General features: G+C 34.4%; 1 pseudogene; it reads left to right on the top strand.

The window, feature by feature from the left end:
- Positions 1-243: 243 nt before the first annotated feature.
- LOC105771493 (polyol transporter 5-like) lies at positions 244-1,932 on the top strand (annotated as a pseudogene).
- The last annotated feature ends 9,819 nt before the right edge of the window (positions 1,933-11,751 follow it).

Below are 11,751 nucleotides of genomic sequence, written 5' to 3'. Positions count from 1 at the left end.
AGTTTGGTCATATTCAAATATATTTTATCTTTATTATAGTCATTTGAAAATATACATATATTTATATTTATAATTTTTTTTAAAATAAATAATAAATGAACAGCTGGAAATGTCGTCGTGTGGCTTATGCAGCACAGTGAGAATTCTGATGAAATCCAAACTGTGTTGTTACCTTTGAGAGTTGTAGTCAAATATAAACATGTGGTCAAATAAAATATCGTTCAACTTGAACGCATTTTGGCAGTTTTACTTTTTGCAGTCATTCACTTCAGTTCTCCAGAGAAATTGGACAAGCAGCATTACTACCATCTGCTTCCCCATTCTGATCTAAAAAACGGTGGAACTCGAAGAAACTATGGCAAAGGCAAAGGGTTCATTATATCTGAAGCCCCAAAGCACAAGTTTCAACAATAGGGTATGTTTCATTTCAACAAATATGCTCTCGCTGCCACCATTCTTGCCTCCACCAACTCAGTTCTACTTGGCTATGGTGAGCCCTGCTTCAACCAGTTTCAAGATGAAATCTGGAGAAACACTGATCATACCCAAGTTTTTTTTGTTGCTTGCAGATATTGGGGTAATGAGTGGAGCAGTGTTATATATCAAGGATGATCTCCAGATCTCATCAACCCAACAGCAGATCTTGGTGGGTAGCTTGAATGTATTTTCTCTAATCGGTTCGCTTGCCTCCGGTAAAACATCCGACACTATAGGCTGCCGTTATACAATCGTATTGGCCGCCGTCACGTTTTTTGTAGGAGCATTTTTAATGGGGCTGGCACCCTCTTTCCCTTTCCTCATGGCGGGGAGACTGGTGGCTGGGATCGGTGTTTTCTACTCTTTTATGATAGGTCCAGTCTACATTGCCGAGATCTCTCCGGCTATGACCCGAGGCTTCCTCTCTTCGCTCCCTGAAATATTCATTAATATTGGAATTCTACTAGGCTATATCTCCAACTTTGCACTCTCTGGCCTTCCTCAGCCATTAAACTGGAGACTAATGCTTGGACTAGCGGCGTTACCCGTCGGTGCTGTTGCATTAGGGGTTATAGCGATGCCGGAGTCCCCTCGATGGCTCGTCATGAAAGGCCGATTTGTGGAAGCGAAGCGTGTTTTGCTTAAGACATCAGATTCTGAAACGGAAGCTGATATGAGACTCGTTGAAATGGCGAAGGCTGCTGAAACTTTACAACCAGAACCATCTTCAGTTAGCTGGCATGGGCAAGGGGTTTGGAAGTAATTATTAAGGCCAACGAGACCTATTCGACGAATCCTCATTGCTTCCATTGGCATTAACTTCTTCATGCAAGCTTCTGGGAACGATGCAATCGTATATTACAGCCCAGAAGTGTTCAAAGACACTGGAATCCACGATAGGAGACAGCAATTCGGCGTTACAATCGTGATGGGAATTGTCAAAACATGCTTCGTTTTCATATCGGCTCTTTACTTGGACCATTTCGGGAGGCGGCCACTCTTGATGTTGGGCACAATAGGGATGGCTATTTCATTAGCAGGGTTAGGTGTGGGCTCCAATTACCTTGAGCAATCCTATGAGAAGCCAGTATGGGCTATTGCCTTGTGTATAGTGGCAGTGTGTGCTGATTTTTCCTTCTTCTCAATCGGGCATGGACCAATCACATGGGTGTATTCTTCAGAGATATTTCCAATGAGATTACGAGGCCAAGGTTCAAGCCTGGCCATATCAGTGAATAGGATAGTGGGATCGTGTCTATGACATTTCTAAGCATTTCCAACAAGATTACATTCGGAGGAATGTTTTTTGCACTTTCAGGAATCATGGCAGCGGCTGCTGTTTTCGTTTACTTCTTTTTGCCTGAAACCAAAGGCAAGAGCTTGGAGGAGATTGAAACTATTTTTGATTCCTGATGACAATAAAACAATGTTAATGTTAGTATACATTGAAACTAATTTCACATTCCTACGAAAAATTCATTGAAACTAATTTCACATTGCTCAAGAAAATCAATAATAAAGAACAAACATCTATCTTCATAGATTAGATAATTGAGCCAAGTGCTAAGAGTGCAGCTAAACTAGCACGGTGAACTATTAATTTTTATGTCAAAAATGGTTACTCAAGTTTGCTTGAGACAAGAGTTAGTGGTTCCAAAGCTGATAATATTATTGCAAAACTGGGTTTCCCTTATTCTCATCGCATTGAAGCGATTGGATACTCGGGGGGCATTTGGATTGGTTGGAAGGATTCTGTCCGTCTTGAGGTCATTAATAATCATTCTCAGTTCATTCTCGCTCGGGTTGGGTCTATGTCTTCCCCAATTCCAGTCTTTATCTCGTTTGTTTAGGGAGCCTGAATAGGCAGAAACGCAAGGATCTGTGGGAAATTTTGAAATCTTCGATTCCAATGGGAAATTACCCGTGGGTTGCAATTGGTGATTTCAACGCTATCCTTTCTTCCTCTGAGAAATCTGGTGGTATTTCTAAAGGTAGGAGATGCCCATTTTTTTTTGGAGATTTCATGGATAAGGTAGAGCTTCATTATTTAGACTACAGAGGTCCCCCCCTTCACTTGGCATAGGGGTATGCTTTTTAAGAGGCTTGATCGGGCTTTGGGAAATGAAGCTTGGGTTCAACATTTCCCTAACAGTTTGGCCACTCATCTCCCTAAAATTAAGTCTGATCATAGGCCTCTTCTCCTCTCCTTAACCCCAAACACTATTCTTCCTATAGGCAGGCCTTTTCGTTTTTTGGCCGGATGGGTTGAACATCTGATTTTGGAAAATTTGTGGAAGATAATTAGGGTTTCTCTGGTGATATGTCTGATACCTTAAGTACGTTCTCTAGCGATCTTAAGGATTGGAATAAGTCAGTCTATGGACATATCACTTCTTGTAAAAAATTTCTGGTTAAGGAGCTTACTAAAATTTAGAGGATTATGGATTTCTCAGGTTCTAATCACTTAGCTCAGGTGGAGTTAAAGGTTTGGCAGAAGCTGGAGAATGTTCTTCGTCATGAAGAACTTCTTTGGAAACAGAAGGCCTGTTGTGATTGGCTTCATCTTGGAGATCGCAATACTAAGTTCTTTCATGCTCGTACGCTGCATCAAAGGAAGAATAGCCACATTATCACGATCCGTAATGATTGTGGGGATTGGATTTATGATTCAGAATCTATTAAAGCCGAGGCTAATAAATTCTTCTAGAATCTGTATGGGGAACTTTCTAGCCCTATGGCAAGTTTACCTCCTAGTAGATTTCCCCACCTTGATCATGGTGATATTACTTTTTTGGGGAAGCAGGTCACTAATGAGGAAATTAAGGTGGCTCTCTTTAATATGGCTCCTCTCAAAGCTCCTAGTAGTGATAGCTTTCATGAGCTTTTTTCTAGAAGCAGTGGAATACTGTTGGGGAAGCGGTTTGCAATTGGGTTAGAAAGATTTTCAATAAGGTCACTATCGATGCTGAGTTGAATAACACCTTAATTGTACTTATTCCCAAGGTTGCTATTCCCGAGGATTTTGCCCAATATTGTTCGATTAGTCTCTGCTGTGTTTTATACAAGTTGGTATGAAGATAATCACGAATAGTTTTAAGCTTATTTTTCCTAAGATTATTGGACCAGAGCAGGCTGGGTTTATTGCAGGTAGGAATAACAATAATAATGTCATTATTGCTCAAGAGGTAATTCACTCAATGCGAAGTCATTCTAAAAGAAAGTGGATGACGATTAAGATAGATTTGGAGAAAGCCTACGAGAGAATGCGATGGGACTTTATCAACACTTCCCTTCAAGCAGCTAGTATCCTTACTTATCTCATAAATGCTATTATGTGCTCTATCTCTAACTCTACGATGCAGGTTTTGTGGAATGGAGTTCTTTTATCTAAGTTCAGGCCAGCTAGAGAAATTCAGCAAGGGTGCCCGCTCTCTCCTTATCTTTTCATTTTATGCATGGATTGGCTTGGCCATTCGATTCACTCGGCTATCTCGGATGGTAAATGGAACCCCATTCGCCTTTCTCGGTCTGGCCCTCCTATCTCTCATTTATTCTTTGCAGATGATTTGGTTATTTTTAGCAAAGCAGATTTGAAGCATAGTATGATCATTAAGGATATTTTGGGCAGTTTTTACAAATTTTCTGGGCATAAAATCAATGCTAGGAAAACGAACATATTTTTTTCTAAAGGAGTGGATGAGACGGTGGACTCGATTAGTTCTTTGTTTGGGTTCCAAAAAGTCTAGAATCTCAGCCATTATCTTGGAATTCCACTTTTTCATCAGAGGGTGACTAATAGTACTATGCATTTCGTTGTTGAAAAAGTTAAAGGAAAGCTCTAAAGTTGGGATGCCAAAAGGTTATCTATTTTCGGCCGTATTACTCTCGCCCAGTCAGTTCTCATGTCTATTCCTAGTTACTTTATGCAGTCTATGATGATCCCTAATAAAGTTTGCGATGAAATTGAAAGCCTAGTGAAGCATTTCATTTGAGGTTCTTCTGAGCTTAAAAATAAGATGTCTCTGGTTGGGTGGGATTCTATTTGTCAACCTAAATGTTATAGTGGACTTGGTTTACGGAAATTATGTGACCAGAATATCTCGTTTTTACTAAAGCTGGGGTATAATATTGTGACTAACAAAGAGGCCCTTTGGGTTCAGGTTATCGGGGCCAAATACCGTATGAATGATACTCTTCTTGATTCTATCAAACACGCCAGAAGCTTTTTTCTTCAGAGTTCTCTCACTAAAATTTCGTCGTTGCTTCGAGAAAACTTATGTTGGTCTATTGAGAATGGGTGTCAAATTCGATGTTGGGAAGATGTTTGGGTTCTTAGTGTAGGGCAACTGATTAGGTTTATTCCTATTAATGTCAATATTGACTCTGGATGTTGTCTTAATGATATGGTCACAGAGGATGGATCATGGAACCTAGATTTGTTCAGACTTTGGCTTCCGGAGGAGGTGATCGAGTTGATTATGGGTATTTCCCCTCCTCTCTCCTCTGAGAGGTCATATAAAATCACTTGGTGCCATACTTCTTCTGGAAATTTTTTGGTTAAAAGTGCTTATAAGATTTATAAGGGAGATGCTTGGAATTTGAAGGATGAAAAATAAAAGAGCGTTTGGAAGACCCCAAGACCACAAAAGTTCTTTTTTTTTTATTTGGTTGGTTCGTAAGCAGCGTCTCCTCAGTAATGTTGAAAGGGTTGAAAGAGGTTTAACTGTTGATACTTCATGTCTTATATGTAGTTTTCATTCAGAAGGCATTCTTCATATTCTTAGAGATTGTAATGCAGCTAAGGATGTTTAGAGCCAGGTCATAACAGGTAATCCGTTAACGGATTTTTTCTTTTTTAATTTACAAGACTGGATTCTTTTTAATGTGCAGGATGCTTCTATGGTCCCAGAGGGAGGAACTAGCTAGGCTTGTCTCTTTGGAATTCTTATTTGGCGTCTCTAGAAGAACCGTAATCTTTTTTTAATTTTCAATGTCATTCTTGGAGTTCAAGAGAGATTGTCAACAGCTCATACTATTGGGCTACCCAATGTTTTTCGCCCTCTAGAGTTGCTCCAAGTGGTGGTTTTGGTTTTTCCTTGGAAGAGCAAGCTTTTGGTTCTAAGATCTTCCTTAATACAGATGGAGCAATGCGATTGGATTTCAGAAATGCATCTGCTGGGGGGTTGCGAGAGATATGAATGGAGAGTGGCTCTTTGGTTTTAATCGATACCTTGGAAAGTGCTTGATTTTCGATGCTGAACTTTGGAGCATTTTTGAAGGGATTAAGCTTGTTCAACGAAGAGGTCATGATACTGTAATAATTCTTTCGGATAGTCTGGACCTTGTTCAAGCCATTCAAGGAAGTATTTCATCCACATTGAACTCTGCTTTGATTCGGTGAATTCAGAGCATTCCATCTTAAGAGAAATTATGGTTATTGCATTGAATTCCCAGGGAACAAAATGAATTTGCTGATTGCATGGCAAAAGAAGCTTTATCCTCTAGAGTTGATTTGCAATTTTTTGAATCTCCTCCTATTATGGTTCGGAATTTCTTAGATTTGGACCAGTCTAGGGGTTTTTTTCTCAAACCTTTCGGATGTAATTAATAAGTTATTCCTGTTTATTTTCACACACATAAAAAAGAGAGTTTAAATTGCAGTAATTCAAATATCTTGAAAGCATAAACTAAAATTTAATGTTGCATGAATTGGTTATTGAAATAGTCAAAGAAAACATCAAATAAGTTAATTTTTACCACTTCAATGTGCAAGTAAACGAATTGATTTCCATTTTAATTCTAATAAGTAAAGGGTGGATCAATTTATATATGATTAATTTTTAATGCTAATTGAGTTTTAGCTTAGTTGATATCGATATTGTTGTCAATGCAGAAGGATGTAGGTTCAAGTGTGCTTAGAGGGATGAATCCAATAATTTTTTTGTCAGGGGCCGAAATTTAATTATAATTTTTCCATAGATCAAAATATAAGTTTATTATGTAATAATTTATAATTTCATAATTTTTTAGGAGACTAAACATAATTTTTTCATTTGGGGGGGCTATAGTGCAATATTACTATATTAATTTATAGTTTTTATTTATAAAAGGACTGAATTGAAAATTTGCATTTTGAAGGGTCAAAGTGCAATTCTACTATATATTAATTTATAGTTTATCTATTTTATAAGAAGACTAAATTAAAAAATTTTATTTTTGGTCCCCTCCTGTCCCCCTCCCTTAATTTGTCTCTGCGTATTGAAACACGTTTATCCTCTTATTTAATAATTGGGGAGAGATTATGATAGTTCTAAATATTATATCCAAAAAAAAAACTTTTGATAAATCCATAAAATAACAAATGAATGGGTAAAATGCAATTTATTATTAAAGTAACTAACTTCAACCACATTAAATTGGATAACTTGATTTTAGACTTAATTTGACCTATGATTTGAGTTAAAATCTTATATTATCCTATTCAATGTGATAAAATATAAATTCTAATGGCACAAAAATTGATCGCATCGATTTTACTTTCAAAAATAATAATAGTATTTGCGGTGGAATTCTCTTAAATTTTTATTACAAGGAACTTCTTGTAATATCTATTACAATAAAGCATGTCAATCTTAGTATTTGTGTACGATTTTGTCCAATATCATAGGAAGGTAGTCAAATCGTAAGGACCTTACTATGGAGGTCCCTAAGTTTTTTTATCAATCCAATTGAAACTTTAATTGATTTTAGGTTTTATCAAATTATTTTTTTTATTTTTAAGTCACGAATACTTAGAATGTAAGCTCTAAATCAATTCACAAACACAAAATTAACTGAAACTCAAAAGGTGAAAATCGATACTCTCTTTAAAAATTAGTAATAATGATAACAAATTATTATTATTATTATTATTCCCAAATCAAAATAAAAACAGTAAATCAAAATTCTATTTATTTTATGCTCAAGAAAAATAGCACAAAATAATTTTTCATGATTTTTTATAAAGTTTCTCTATGGTGAATGACTATATATAATTTGTGAGGATGCCTTTTATATTTATAGATAGAAGAATAGTTTAATTTTATTTTATAGTTATATAAGTAATATAACACTAGAACCCCACTCCAAGTGGGATAGTGGCATACGAGTGATCAGTCAAGTGGTGCAAGTCAAAAGATCATCTAAAGGTGTTTCTCAAGTTGATTCTTGTGATACCACAAAGGGTAAAAGTATAACAAATTTAAAGTAATTAAATTAATTCTTAGATCATCTTTTTAAAATTGAGAATGTAATTACTTTGATAATTTATTTCTCATCCCAATTTATTCATTTGTTCACGATTTAACATGCATATCATTTCAAAGTTATGTTAAATTAATAAAAGAGTCGATTCAACATATATAATATAAAACTAAAACTTGTAATTAAATTCCAATGCCTTGTTTTTTAATTAGATTGTTATTAAACCATGTAGTCTTACCACGAAAATACCATTACTAAACTCCAAATATATATAATTACAAAAAAAAAACCTTTTTCTTTTCACTAAATCAAGACCGCCATCCTCAAATCCTCACCTATTGAAACAAACACTTAACCAAAACCCAACACAAACCAGCAAAATCAAGGAAATAGCACCAAGAAGAGTAGAGGTGGAAAATAGAACATAAAAGCAAAGGAGTAAGGGTTTTGATTCCCTTGAGTCATCCCAAAGATCAGGGTGTTTGCAAAAAATTTTGAATAGTCAATACGCCTATTGGGTTGAGAGAAAGCTTCAGACGAAGTGTAACACCATATACCTGACTCGGTTGTTAGGTCTGAGCTATGAGATGCTACAACCACTGTCGGAGCGATTACAGACAATTATACATCACCTGGTCGTTCAAACATGTGAATAACTAGCATTCACATACATAATATCTTACACGATCACTCTTGTAAAATTTAAAAAATTTTGGGCCGACGATGCGACCTCACACTCTCCACATCGTAATGTCGCCAACTCAGTAAGTCACAGCACGACTTCATACATACTAACGTCGTGACGTCACTCACTGTCGGCATCACGTTGCGGTGTTGAGAGTTGGTGTTCATGACAAGGACCTTGTTTCTGGCAAAACCACCATTTTTATTCCCATTCAACAATTAGCAACACCACCTAAATGATTTATACATGGTTATACCATTAAAATAACTCATATCTATAACATTTCAATGTCAACCAAAACACCTAACCATTCCAATTCGAACATGAGCTCAACTTAATCCCCCATTCAATATCAATAATCTAAATATTCAAACTTTTAGCACATGAAATTTCATATCAACCATACCATTTCAAAACATACCTTTTACCTATTCAATCATGTTTTATCTACCATTGACCGCATTCGCATGTGCACATAAAACACATGATTTTATAAAACAATTTTAAAGTGTGATTTTTTTTAACGCCTCAAAAATAGGTCTAGTAATTTTGAGTAAGTTTATCAAGTTTCGAGTGAAAATTGGTAATTAATCGAGTTAATTAGCGATTTATATTATTAATTAGTTAGCTTAATTTCATCTAAAATTAGTAAATAATATTCCGAAAATAAAAATATTTTTAGAAAAATTAATTTTATGGTTTTAAATAATTTTTGGGTAAAATAAATATTTTGGACTAAATTAGAATTTAAAAATAATTTAAAATGGGAGTTTAATTGGGTGATTTAAAATATTAATTAAATGAGACTAATTTGAAAAACAAGAGAATTGTGTAAGAGGTTTTATAGAAAAAAATAAATCATATTTTTGAAATTTTGGAGGGAAAGGAGCAAATTGTAAAATAAGGGAAAAGGGGGAGTAGCCTGATGGCAAATTCCCCAAATTTTGAAAATCAGGTGGGGTTTTCAATTTTAAAAACTCTGCAACTACATCACTTTTCACTCATTTTTCACCCGAATTGAGAGCTTTTTCTCTCTCTCTCTCTCTTTCTCTCTCTCTTTTTTGATTGTTTTCATAAACCAAATATTAGAGAATAGATCTAAACCTTTTTTCTCCCAAAATTCTCTCTAAAATCTCTCGAAATAATTTTCAAAGTTGGACAAAAAGTCATCCAAATTTCTTAAAGCATTTTGATTCGAACTTTCAAATCAATGATTTGAGTTCAATTTGTTAGAAAATATGGACATCATATATATAATAAAGATAATTACATGTTATTATTTACTATCATGATAGGTTAGCCCAAATTAAAAGTGATCTAATTTGGTTAGAATTTTATTGGGCTCTAATTATTAAATAAAGTATGGGTTAGAATATGTGTAGATACTCTAGTAATTGAGTTCTAATCAAATTCTAATTAATGATGGGCTAATTAAGAATTAGAGCTAATATGCCAAGATTATAAATATTAGAGTTATGGTCCCCAAATTATACACAAGATATCTTTTCTAATATCCCATCCTTAGGAAAGAGAGTAAATATTCTTTGAATTTTTTATGTGCTACTTTGGAAGATCAAATCCCCAAGATTGGGAAAAACTCCAAAAGGAATTCATGGATTCAGGTATGCTTCTGCTTTTAGTTTTATTCTTGATTATTTGACGTGATAGATCATGATTTATTAAGTTTTATTTTAGATTTATTTTACAAATCTAACAAGTGGCATCTGATCCTCGTCATATCGAATCATTGAGATTTAATTAAAGTTCTTCCTATGAATGATTGATTCATGAAATTGCATGGGTTTTATATTTTGAAAGTTTATATTAAAATTTTAGGGTTTTTATTTTTTAATTTGGGGTGATTTTCAAACTGATGGATTAAATTACGGAGTTTAAAATATTTGTGTAATTGCAAACCTTGCCATTGAATTTCTATTCAATCTTACTTTTAAATAAAGAATGTATACTTTACATGCTATGTTTCAATTTGGATTCCTACTGTTTGCGCATATGTAATTCAATTTTTTAATCATATAAGATATTTAATTTAGTTAATAAAAAATTGGAAAAGAAGTTCACAGTAGAAATTGATGTTTCGTATGTTTTATTTATATATATAAATATATAATATATGCATGCTTTGATTGGTTTAATGCATGTTGTTTTGGAAAATTATATAAATATATAATTATCTTTTAATTTGATTGAAAGACGAAATTAAGGTAAATATTTTGAAACAAATAAATTCAGATTTTGGTTTTAATTAAGGATGTCTAATATTTTAAATAAATTAGTTGAAACAAAATGCTGCCAAAGTGACCTCTTTTGTGTAGATTAGTTTATTTGAAATATTAAGATGATTATATATTTTTGTGATTCATGCGTTTATTGATTAACCCAAAGGTAAGTGTGTGACAATTAGAAGGTATTTTATGTGAGCAATAAGTTAGTCCAAAGGTTAATTAATTGTTTGACATACTTTATTGTCAATGTTTGATTGCTACAACAAGAGTATGGCTTACTGTTAGTATTACTGTCCAAAGACTTGATATTAATGTGGTGTTTGGTATCTTGAGATGGGATTAGCCATTATCTTAAATTTATTGTTTACTTATGAATATTGATTTAACATGTTTTTATATTTTCTATATTCAGCGAATTCATCTTCTGCTGCCACAATATCTGCTAATATAAATTCTATGCCCACGCTTAATGGGACTAATTTTAAGGAATGGAAAGGGCACTTACATATAATGCTTGGCTATATGGACATAGACCTTACACTAAGGGATGAACAACCTGCACCTCTCACTGCGAAAAGCACCCCTGATGTTAAAAGGGATTTTGAAAGGTGGGATCGTTCAAATCGCATGAGTTTAATGATCATGAAACACAACATTCTAGAAGCCTTTAGGGGCATAAAATCTGAAAAGATTACTCAGGCCAAGGGTTTCCTTGATGAAATTGAGAAACATTTTGCTAAAAACAATAAGGTTGAGATGCCATCACTTCTAACTTCTTTGATGTCTATGAAGTATAAGGTTCAAGGAAACGTAGGGGAGTACATTATGGAGATGTTTTATACTGCTTCAAGACTTAAGGCACTTAAGATCGAGCTTTCTGAGGAATTGCTTGTTCTTATGGTTTTGGTATCGCTTCCTGCACAGTTTAATCAATTTAAAATTAGTTACAACTGTCAAAAGGAGAAATAGACTCTAAATGAGCTCATTTCTCATTGTGTGCAAGAGGAAGAAAGGTTAAAGTGTGATAAGTCTGAAAGTGCTCATTTGGCTAATGTCCCTAAAGACAAGGGCAAGAAAAGAAAATATCAGAATGAAGCTGCTAAG

Source organism: Gossypium raimondii, chromosome 6 (assembly GCF_025698545.1).
Source record: "Gossypium raimondii isolate GPD5lz chromosome 6, ASM2569854v1, whole genome shotgun sequence".
NCBI lineage: Eukaryota > Viridiplantae > Streptophyta > Magnoliopsida > Malvales > Malvaceae > Gossypium > Gossypium raimondii.
The sequence above is the reverse complement of the archived record's forward strand: the minus strand, read 5'-3'. Positions and strand labels throughout refer to the sequence as shown.